The sequence below is a fragment of the Lissotriton vulgaris genome, chromosome 2_1, assembly GCF_964263255.1.
Source record: "Lissotriton vulgaris chromosome 2_1, aLisVul1.2, whole genome shotgun sequence".
NCBI lineage: Eukaryota > Metazoa > Chordata > Amphibia > Caudata > Salamandridae > Lissotriton > Lissotriton vulgaris.
The window spans coordinates 1572249626-1572262354 of record NC_141687.1 but is presented as its reverse complement, the minus strand read 5'-3'; positions in this window follow the sequence as shown (position 1 = coordinate 1572262354).

Genomic DNA, 12729 nt, shown 5'->3' with positions numbered 1-12729 from the left:
AGCGTGGCTTTTTGACATCGCATGGCACGAAGATTCAGCATGGCCAGTTGGTGAATGATCTTTTGGATGCTTTGACTTTGCCTACACAAGTTGCGATTGTTAAGTGTAGTGCGCATCGTAAAGTGACGGATGATGTTGGTCGTGGTAATGCGTTTGCAGATGAGATTGCTAAGGAGACTGCCCGGAACCTTAGCACTCGAATGTATGTGACGAGTTCGGTTAGGTGGCCTACAGAATCAAGTATGTGTGAGGACACTGTTGAGAGCGTGAAAGCAATTCAGAACGAGGCCACCGAGACTGAAAAAGCGAAGTGGAAAGAAAGTACGGGAAAGTTGGATGCGAGTGGTTGCTGGATTGATTTGTCGGATCAGAAAAGATGGTTGTTGCCTGATGCGTATGTGCTGGCTGTTGTGACAATGGCACATGGGTTAGCACATATTAGCGCGAAAGGTATTTGTAAGTTGTTGTCGCCTGTGTGGAAGAATGATGGAATTACAAAATGTGCTGAACGTTTGGTGAAGAATTGTATGGTGTGCATAATGTACAATCCTGGCAAAGGAACCCCAACTCCCCCTGGTAGTTTTGCTCCTCCTTCGTATCCCTTTGAGGTGATTCAATTGGACTTTATCCATATGGAGCGATGCAATAACCTGAAATACGTTTTAGTTGTGGTTTGCGCATTCTCCCGATGGATCGAGGCCTATCCCCTCAAAGACAATACTGCTTTGTCTACTGCGAAAATCCTACTGAAGGAATATTTTCCTCGGTATGGAATGCCTAGAGTCGTGTGGTCAGATAACGGAAGTGAGTTTGTTGGGAGTGTGATGAAGAGTGTGTGTAAGGGCCTTGGAATTAATCAAAAATTCCACAGCGCCAATCATCCCCAGTCAGCTGGATTAGTTGAGGGGTACAACGGCACCCTTAAACTAAAGCTAGCAAAGATTCAGGCTACGACTGGTCTTTCGTGGCCTGACGCTTTGCCTCTAGCATTACTGTCAACTAGGGCGACTGTACACTCCCGAATAGGGCTTAGTCCCTATGAAATAGTGTTCGGCCGTCCTGCGAATGTGTGGGGGGTTCCTAGGCCAGGAATATTTTCTGATCTTGAGTATCCAATGTTGATTGACTATTTACATGACTTGACTGCTAAACTGAGGTTAATTCACCAACAGGTTTACGACGCATTGCCTACGCAGACGGAGGGTCCAGGCCACCAGCTCCAGCCCGGAGACTGGGTAGTAACACGCAACTTTTCACGAAAGAACAATCTGGACCCTAGATTTACCGGACCTTACCAGGTGCTCCTGGCCACGAGGACTGCCGTTCGTCTTGAGGGGCGGAAAAATTGGGTACATGCTACCCATTGTAAACGAGTCCCTATTCCTTTGCCGGCAGACCCGTGGGTAAGGAAAGGCATTGCGTCAACAGAAACAGAAACATTGCCGGCGTTTGTACCTTTCAGCGACGCACAGCTTGTTGGAGAATCCTCAGCGCAGCAGAAAGCCACTGTTGAACACTTGTCAGCAAAAGACTCAAGACCAGAACAATCAACTGATCAGCAGGACGTTGTCTCTTCAACGGATCCTTTGTTCGACGAGCAGACACGTCCCGGGAAACACAGATATTCTCTGCGATCTCGCACTAAGGACAAATAAAATTTTCTTGCTTTGCTGAAATTGACAACTGCAATATCCTCGTCTCCCGTGATCAGTTTTGAACATTCGTATCACTGTGATTTGTGTATATATATATATATCGAGTTCCTTCCTTGTATCTTTTTACTTCCCCAGCTTGAGAGACATTGTGCTTGTACATACATATTGTGTATTGAAGGCCGTAGGGCCGCGCGCGTACTTCCTTCTGGACAGTAGGTCTTGACGCTAGGTTAAAGGCCGTCGGTTCCTAGGAACTCCTGGGGATTGACTATTGCTGCACAGAACGAAGTGCGTCAAGAAACGTTGCGGACGGTCATAGGGAATGGCATTCTCGAAGCTGAATGATTTTGAGGGAGCTCAAGTCCACAGATTCAAGCTGCAGCAACTCAGTCGTACCAAATGTTTCATATTTCAATTGTTTGTGTTGTTTTTGACTGCTTCTGCATTATTGGCGGGTGGGGTGTACTACACTATGTCTTATTTCTTACCTGCTACACCTACTCCTACTCCTTACCCTAACCTTACCTCTACTGTTTCTCCTCATTCCTTTCATATGTTACCGGAACACGAACAGGCTAGACGTGTAGAATTCCGCAACAATTCCTTTATTCAGCTCCTCCATCAGCATCAGTTAGTGGTTAACACTACTAATTGTTGGGTATGTGGGTTGATGCCACATACTACGGATAAGGGAATTCCATATCTGGTGTTACCGTATAGTTCCCAAGGGTCAGCTCGAGCATTCCAAACAATGTTTCGAAGCGCACTGGGTTTCCACCCCATTCGAGAACCACGTTCCCCCTACTCTGGTCCTACCTCGTATCAGAAGCCTTTATCGATAGCAATAGAGGATATGGATAGTGAGATCCATGACCCTTCGCTTATCCCTGAAGAAGAGGTACAAGCCTATAGAGTCCTAAGTAGAGGTGAATATAGTGTGTTCACTAGTGAAAAGCAGCTTAAAAGCTCGCCTCCAATATGGGTCGTACCCCACACTGGTAATTTTTGTCTTATGGGTCGTGGCCGAAGATCGCAAGCTCTACTTGGAGCAAGTGCTTGCACTGAAAATTACATTCTGCCGATGTTCTCGTCCCCTGTGTTTCTGGCTGCCAAGGGTACCTATTTTATCTGTTATGATCGTGCATACACATGGTTGCCCGCTGACTTCATGGGCACGTGTTTTATTGCAAATCTGTTGCCTCCAACGTTCACTGTAGATGCCGATTATCATAAGACTAGAGTTGTGCGAGGCGTAATTAGCGAAGAGGATACTGCCGGTCAAGAGGCAGGAGACTTTTTCAAGGGTTTCCTCCCGTTTTGGGGACCTATGGTTAATAGTAGGAACCTGAGACAGTTGACTCGAGTGGTAGAATCGACAGCTAATATTACTGCCAGTGCCCTTGGTAATATCACCACGGAACTTCAGGCGGAGAGACTTATGACGTTACAAAACCGTATGGTTTTAGATGTCATTTTAGCAGATCGCGGTGGGGTATGTAAGGTGATCCATTCGAGCTGCTGCATTTTCATCCCAGATAATGCTCCTACTGTCTATCAAGCCATCTCGAGGTTGCATAAGATCTCCGAATCCATACACGTGGATGTAGGGGATTGGACGCTACTTGGATGGTTTTGGGGCCTGATGTCGACTTGGGGTTGGAAAATTCTGATGATCATCGGAGTTGTGGTAGTGTTCCTGTTCACGTGTTGCCTTTGTGTGCAGTGTGGTCCTGCCTTATGTGGCCTCTGTGCTACAACGTGTATGAGACAACCATCTGTTACCAAGGGGACTCGGTTGGACAGAGCTATGCTACAGCAACATCTCGATGGTCTGATGAATATCGAGTATGATTCCGACTAGTGCTTGCCTACATGAGGGCAAAAGGAGCGTCTGAGGTTCCGTGACAATTGTAAGTGGTGTTTTCGACTCGCACGAATATGGTCGAGTCTGGTATCTATGAACCGCAAATGACGAGTTTAGTAAGTGCGCGCAGTTTCGCTGTGCTAACCTAAACCGTTCGTCTGTTACGTGGGTATTTCTATCTGCACCCACGGGTTCCATCTTAGATACGGCATCCATTTTGTCTCTTGCCCTCAAGTAGCCAGCGAACGGACTCTGTCCGCTTCGCGACCCTGGGACTCCCAAGATATTTGCGGAAGACACATGTTCTTTGTAAGTGTCTTTATGACGAGGGGGTTGCTGCTGTAAGGCAGATGGCGCCGCTCGAGGCTCATCTTGCCGCACGGGCTTATTGTCTCAGCCGTGCATCTCATTAGGCACGTCCCTTTGATGCCTGTATCTCGTGTTTCCCGTTACCTCCCCTTTTACACCCTTTCCGATCTCCCCACTGTCTCTGTCTTCCTCTACACCTGTCTTCGTTCCTATTTCGATCTGTTTTACTGCTGATTGGGATTTGCTAATGGTGGGAAGATGGGTTTTTACAGTTGGGAACCGCCAAATGTTTCCGCACTTATGTTCCGGACCTCATGTGTTTCAAAGTGACCAAAGCGACCCCTCTGGGGGCAAATTGTGGGAACCGGGTTGTAAACTTTTGTGTTCAACGTTATCCTATGGGTAAAAACTGTATAAAAGGAGCGATCCGCAGAACCAATTTGAAGCAGTCTCCCCGAACTACACTCGATGTACTTCCTGTGATTTCTGTGTTCCCTGCAGCAAATAAACCTTGAATCTTTGACGCCGAAGGAAGTGTCCCGTGTCTCTGTGACTTGTACGCCGGAGCAGGTTACCCACGAAGGTTTCAGGTGTTGTGCCCTGGCACCGCTGGGTCCAAAAGAACCCAGTCCTTCAGCTTCTTGACATTCATCTGTCCAGGGCAAGGGTTCATGCACATCTTTGGTAACCAAATGCAGCAAGGGTTTAACCAGAAGGGAAAAATTAGGAATCCATTGGCGACAGTAGGAGGTTATGCCCAGAAAAGCACGAACATCACGCTGAGTACGAGGCACAGACATGTTAGTAATAACAGTTATTCGTTCAGGAGTTAATCGTCTCCCTGCTTTCAACAGTAAATGACCAAGATAGGTCACTTCCTGTCGACAATACTGAAATTTAGACAAGGACACTTTATTACCATTAGCAGCCAAGTGGTGCAACAGTTTAACAGTGGCTTCCTTACAACCATCTGCCGTATCAGATGCCACCAGAATATCATCCACATATTGGACGAGGACATTCACTGGAGGGAGAACCAATTCATCCAATACTGCTTTCAGAGCCTGACTATATATACTAGGACTTTAAGTAAAGCCTTGAGGTGCACGACGAAATCTAAAACTGCGGCCAGATAATGAGAATCCAAAAATATGACGGCTGTCTGGATATATGGGGATGCTAAAGAAAGCGTTCTTTAAATCAACGACCGAAAAATACTGTGCGGTAGGGGGAATCATAGTCCAGATGGCAGTAATGTCTGGGACCACAGGATATTGAGGAACCACTATTTTATGAACCTCTCTAAGGTCAATTACAAAACAATAAGTATCTTTATAATCAGGATCACCATCTAAAGGAGCTTTTTTCAAAATCGGTAGAATGGTACTATTACAAATATTTGCTGCTGTTTCTTCTACAACTCCTTTCTTAATTAAATCACGAATAACATGCAATAAGGCCTGTTCACCTTCAGGCGAAATTCAATATTGGGGAATACGTGATAGATGCGCATTTGGTTTTAGAGTTATGGATACAGGGGGGATTTTCAACAGTCCGATATCCGTGTCCCCTTTCGCCCAAAGATTGGGGGGTATATCTGCAAACTCAGGAGGGAGAGGTGCATTTTTGACTAAACATTGAGATATACATTCAATGGGAGGCTGAAATGTAAGATACACACCGTCTGGGGAACAATAAATACGTGCATGCAACTTTTCCAATATATCTAAGCCTAGCAAATTTTCGCCGCAACTAGAAGTAAGCAAAAATGGTGAATCCACAGTAACAGGCCCAATAGTAAAGGGAAGTGGTTTTGAAACGGGGCTGACCACGGGGATTCCTGAAAACCCCACTGATACGGTATTTTGCCCAGACAGAGCAGCCCCTGGGACCAATGTATGAGCAACAGAACTGTTCATAGCTCAAGTATCCACCAAAAACTTCTCAGATGTCCCGATCAACTGTCCCTTTACGTAAGGTCCCTGTTGGTCAACTGGTACTGATATATGGCCCTGCTCTGTCCGTGGCTGTCTCATGCATAATTGTTTCCAACATAACTGTCTTCTCGATAATCCTCATTGTAGTACTGTCTTCCTTGAAAATCATCAAAATAGTTTTTCTGTGACTCATCGCCGGACCTGTCACTACGTCTCATACTACTCCAATCGGTACCCCCTCTTCCTCGTCTCTATTAAAACCACCCCGTCCGCATATTAATGGACACTGGGCTCGCCAGTGTCCTTCTTGTCTGCAATTTGAGCACTGATCATATCTTACTGGGGGTCCTTGTCCTCCACCTCCTCAAATCACTGTGCCCCTCGGGAAAGAGCCCCTTCCTCCCCTTCTGGCATTTTGCCCTCTACTGACTTGCTGCAACAATACCCGGGTTTTCAATTATTTAACCTTCTTAGCAGATTTATCCTTGCTCTCGTTTTCTCGATGCTCATAATACTGAGCCATACTACGAATAACTGAAGGGGTTGACGTGATCCAAGTACTTTCGGCAGCCTGTAATCACGTTCTTATTTCTGGTAGCAAATTAGTGACAAATCTATTGACAAACAGCCGTATGCCACCTTCTGTGGACAAATCCTGTCCACTGAAGTCGATAAACACTTTCTCAAACCGGGTAAAGAAGTCGGATATATTTTCTTCCTTCTTCTGGTTGCAAGCTGTTAGTTTGTCCCAATCCACCTTTCGCGGGGGAATAAAGGTTTGCATAAACGTAATAATTTGAGCCGGTATAGCTAAAATCTCATCTTTAAGTTTATTACCATGCTTCCGATCCTTGTCCCATGCCTTGATTTGGTCCCAGGTCCCTCCAAGTTCGGCGGCATGATCTGAATCATGCACTTGTCTCCATATATCTACTGGGACTAAAAGACCGAAAAATAACTCCATATCAGCTAAAGTCATAATGGCCGAATTCGCAGCTTCAGTTAATTCTTTATAATAAGCCGTAGGATTTTTTCGAGGGTCAGAAAGCTGAGCTTTTAAAGTAAGGACTTCACTCCGCCTCCAAGGAGTATAAACCCATTGGTCTTGAAAATGTGCCTCTACAAATGCTCTAACGACTTGGCCTCCTCCGTCCAATACTTCGGGAACCTCAGGATGGAAAAGAGGATGCACTTCTCTCATAGGGTACTGTGTACCTACATCTGGGCATCTCCTAGTCATTCTGTCTCGATAATTAATCAAAGTTTCGACATTCTGAAACACCTCGTCGACCTGTAATTCGAATTTAAAAGCTCGATCTTTGATATCGAATAATATCTGAGGGGCCAGCCCTTCTTGAAAACCATTGTTCCCATAAGGAAATCAATCTTATTGCCATATGCTCTAATGCTAGTTGTTGTGTAACTGGTTCAAAAGCTTTCATAGTGCTCCAAATGTCCTCTAAAGTATCAATTGGATTCCGCATCCATTGGGACGCCTGAACAACTACGCCCATCTTTCTTCATCCCCTAAGGATGATCGAGTAAAAACTTGTCGACCCTCCATCCCTCCCACAGGGCGTTGTTGCTGTCATCTGCAGAGGCATCGGTCATCCCTTTAGGGGTAACCTTCATTCCACTACCTGGGGGTGTTAAAATACTGGGGATACGGAGGGAGCATCCACCATCCCCGGTAACAAGGTAATTAAATTTGAGGTAGTGGGACGGAGGGTAGGAGGGGCAGACAACGGAGCAGAAGGGTGCACAGCTACTGGAGCGGTAGCAACCGCTGCTCCCGTCCTTCCTGTACGGTCCACTGGGACCGCTGGGTACAAACCTTGGGGTGCAGATGGTGGCGGAGAGCGAGCCTCTAATAGTTCCTCTATTTCGTCTTCTGCTTCGGTTCATGTCACATAACTTTTATCAGTCTGCAATCTAAACTGTCTATCTAATTGCTCGATATTCTTCTCTACTTTTTCTTCCTCATATGCCACTGCCTTTTGAGTTACTGTCTGTGCTGCTTTAATCTTTCCTAATTTCTCTTCTCGTATTCGCCGTCGCTTTGCCTCTTTTAACCATAAAGTTAATGAGTCAAACATAGTCTGACGGCTTTTTCTCAAAAATAATTTATTCTGTAAGTAATTAATTTTCCTTTCATCAAAAGACGATGTTAAAGGCCACTGTAATTCTGCATTACCTTTAGTATACTTGTTCCACAGTGTATTAGACAAAATGGGAGAAATACCATGTTTAACGTACATGTCAAAACTAGGACTGACTTCCGGAGGAGTGGGCTGTCTTTCTTCCAGCCGCCCATTTTTCCGACGGCAGCAGCCAAAACATAATTTACTAAAATAAGGCATTTTTATGTATTCAACAGATCATATCATTCCAACCGCAGTTACACTGATAGACGCGTCTACTCACCACACACTCTTTCACTTTTTCAACTTACAGCAAGTCAATGTACATAATATACTTAAAGTGCATAAATTTCGATCGATAGAATACTCCGGAACATGACTTTACAATTCCATACGACGAAATGTCTCATACGCGAACAGAGCCCTTCGACTCCTGTTCGGGGAATCGATCACCCTGGATTCCAGACCACCAAAAGAATTCACAAAAGAGACAGTCCAGAGACTGCCCTGGGATCATCAGACAGGCGCACCACGGACCCTCTTACAGACTATCCCCCAGTCCTGTGCTGGTTGGGCCAGGCGTTATGGGTGCCACCCCAGACCCTGCGCTTACCCAGTTGCTCCTGGGGGCTTTTCTGAAGAGGATCCGGCCGAGTGAGCACCCACCGTGCAACACTAAGGCGTCCGACGTTGTCCCAACTAATCACCAAAAACGTCTGTGGGGCATCTGCCCGTGCAGTCACACCTCTGCCACGTCAGACCCCCAGATTCCCTTGTGGTTCACTAACCACTATTCCATACGCAGTTAACTGTTCTTCTGAGCCACTTCTTAAAAAGTGCTCATTCCATACAATACAATTCACTCACCTGGTGCACTCAGGTCTGATTGAGCGTTCTCCACCGCCAACGTCTTTTATAGACCAACACGGTCTGCTGTTCCCGGGTTAAGCCTGAAGGACTCCGGCGAAGGGTTATTTAGCAGCTGGGAAGGTCACTGGGTCGAAGAGTGGAATTTTCCTTTTCTACCACAAACTGGTTTCTCAATTAGGATCTTTTTTCAGTCCAACCCCTCGACCAGAACCCCTCCCCATCCCTCTTCTCCTGTTTACAGGAGGGGACAACCCTATCTCGGAGTCCCGGCGGAGTCGCCAACTGAAGTACTACAAAAAATATACCATAGAGCTATACTTACCAATAGCCCATATACCTTATTTACCATACATAAATCTGTCAGCAATGGAAAAGGTTCAATCGTTTATTTTGCAAAGCACCCTATATAGGGGAGCCTTCCTCTCGCCACAGCTCTCAAAGGTGTGCAGAGAAGACTGCTGGATCACATTCAAGACAGTGCATATATACTTTCGGCATACCTCATTGAAACCCCGCACATGCAAAAGTACCAGCAACTGTGAAACCAACAGGAAGACCCATATAAGGCACAATACATTAGTTTGAAACTTAGCTCAAGCTATTCCGGGGGTAGGTCAGTAAAGGTGCCTCCCTTTGGTTCTGGTGCATGGGAGTACAGGCATGGCGCCTGCAAGAATGTGCTCATCCTGAAAGAAAGACTGATGTGACCTTGAGTTTCCTAAGTTAGAATCAATGCTCTGTTCATAGCCCGGGCCACCCTTTCAGACTCTCCGCTCAGCAGTATGTCATGTGTTTTCCTTACTAACGAAAGAGGCCCAGGGAAATGAAATCAGGATGCTGTTTGTTCGATTCAGGCCTAAGTTTTGTTATACATGGGTTGAGTGTATTTACAAGAGGTTTCTATCAAAGTAGCAAATATATATTGGATACATTATGACAACATTATATAGTATCGATTTTATATTTCTTCACCACCTACACACTTGTCTTTCACACCTTCAGTACCCCAGTCAGTATCCATACACTCCAGCAAACACCTTGTCACTCCCCTTGCACTCCTCCAGTAACACATTCACCACCATGTACTAATCAATTCACTGCGCCATAACACAACCACTTACAAATTCACCCAGGCACTCTCCTTGCAGTTCTGTAATCAATCAGTCAGTACCCAAGTAGTCATGCAGTGACCCAGACCTTCACACATGCACTGCTACAAACCCTTGTCCGCTACGCATGCAGTCCTCTAACCGCCTACACACTTCTCTTTCACACCTTCAATTACTGAGGTAGTACCCATACACTCCATGAAAACACACTGTCACTCCCCATGCATTCCTCCAGTCTGCCATCCAGCACCATGTACTAATCCTAACACTGTGCAAACCCAAATACTTATAAAATCACTGAGGCACTCTCCTTGCAGTACTATAATCATTCAGTCAGTACCCAAGTACTCATTCAGTTACCCAAGCCTTAACTTATCCACTGCTACAAAGACCCCATACATTATGTATGCAGTCCTCTAACCACCTACGCACTTGTCTTTCACACCTTCAGTACCCCAGTCAGTATCCATACACTCCAGAAAATACCCTTTCATTCCTCTTGCACTCCTCCAGTAACCCATTCAGCATCATGAACTAATCCATTCACTGCGCCAAATTCCAACCACTTATAAATTCACTCAGGTACTCTCCCTGCAGTACTCTAATCATTCAGTCAGTACCCAAGTACTCATGCAGTGACCCAGGCCTTAACAAATGCACTGCTACGAACCCCTGTCCACTACGCAAGCAGTCCTCTAACCACCTACACACTTGTCTTTCACACCTTCAATTACCCAGGCGGTACCTATATACTCCGGCAAATGCCCGGTCACTCCCATGCACTACTCTAGTCAGCTATTCAGCACCATGTACCAATCCAAACACTGAGCCAAAACCCAATCGCATATAAATTCACCCAGGCACTCTCCTTGCAGTAGTCTAATCATTCAGTCACTACCCGAGTACTCACTCAGTTACCCAGGCCTTAACACATGCACTGCTATAAAGACCCCAGTCCACTATGCATGCAGTCCTCTAACCACCTACACTCTTGACTTTCAGACCTTCAATTCCCCAGTCAGTATGCATACACTACAGCAAACATCCTGATACTCCCCTTTCCCTCCTCCAGTGACCCATTCAGCACCATAAACTAATCCATTCACTGAGCCAAAACCCAACCACTTATAAATTCATACGGACACTCTCCTTGCATTACTCTAATCATTCAGTCAGTACCCAAATACTCATGCAGAGACCCAGGCCTTAACACATGCACTGTTACGAAACCCTGCCCACTACGCATGCAGTCCTCTAACCACCTACACATTTGTCTTTCACACCTTCAATTACCCAGGCGGTAACTATACACTCCGGCAAATGCCGGGTCACTCCCAGGCACTCCGCCAATCAGCTCTCCAGCACCATGTACTAATCCATTCACTGCTTCAAAACCCAAACACGTATACATTCACCCAGGCACTCTCCTTGGAGAACTCTATTCATTCAGTCAGTACCCAAGTACTCATTCAATGACCCAGGCCTTAACTCATGTACTGCTACAAACCCTTGTCCATTACGCATGCTGTTCTCTAACCACCTACACACTTGTCTTTCTCACCTTCAATTCCCCAAGCAGTATCTATACACTCCATCAAACACCCTGTTACTCCCCTTGCTCTCCTACAGTGACCCATTCAGCACCATGTACTAATGTATTCACTGTGCCAAAACCTAATCACTAATAACACATGCACTGCTACAAACCCATGTACCCTATGCATGCAGTACTCTAATCACCTATACACTTTGTCTTTCACACCTGTAATTACTGAGGTAGTACCCATACACTACAGCAAACACCCTGTCACTCCCATGCACTCCTCGAGTCAGCCATCCCGCACCATGTACTAATCCAAACACTGTGACAAAACCCAAATACTTATAAATTCACCCTGGCACTCTCCTTGCAGTACTCTAATCATTCAGTCAGTATCCAAGTACTCAATCAGTGACCCAGGCCTTAACACATGCACTGCTATAAAGACTCTGTCCATTTTGTATGCAGTCCTCTAACCACTTACACACTTGTCTTTCACACCTTCAGTACCCCAGTCAGTATCCATACACACCAGCAAACACCTTGTCACTCCCCTTGCACTCCTCCAGTAACACATTTAGCACCATGTACTAATCAATTCACTGCGCCAAATTCACCCAGGCACTCTCCTTGCAGTACTCTAATCATTCAGGCATTACCCTGGAACTCATGCAGTGACCCAGGCCTTAACACATTCACTGCTACAAACCCCTGTCCACTATGCATGCAGTCCTCTAACCACCTACACACTTTTCTTTCACACCTTCAATTACCCAGGCGGTATCTGGTTAGGTGAGGCAATTAGGAGGGATTCCGTTTTTTAAGTTTTAGTTTGAGGTGATTGGATGCAAGCCAATTTTGAGTTTTTTGAAGGGTTGTGTTGAGGAAACTGATGTCTTCTGGAGCCGAGGCCTTTAAGTATAGATGAGTATCATTAGCGTACATTTGATAGTGGATGTTGGATGAACACAAAAATGAAAAGGCTGAAAAGAGTGGGTGAAAGTGAGAAACCCCGTGGGACCCCTATTGCGTCCGGCATGGTCTACGATAGTGAGTGAGTAACTTTGAATCTTTTAGTCCTGTTATGGACATAGGAGGTGAGTTAAGGACTGATCCTGATAACCCCATACATTGTTCCAAAATTTCTAGTAGGTTGTCATGCTTAACTGTATCAAATGCCGATGATAAGTCAAGGATGATTAAAAGAATGGATTGGTTCTAATCCAGCATTTCTAGGGCTTTGTCCACTATGTATGTGATAGCCAATTCAGTGCTGTGCCCTGGATGGAACCAGATTGAAATTG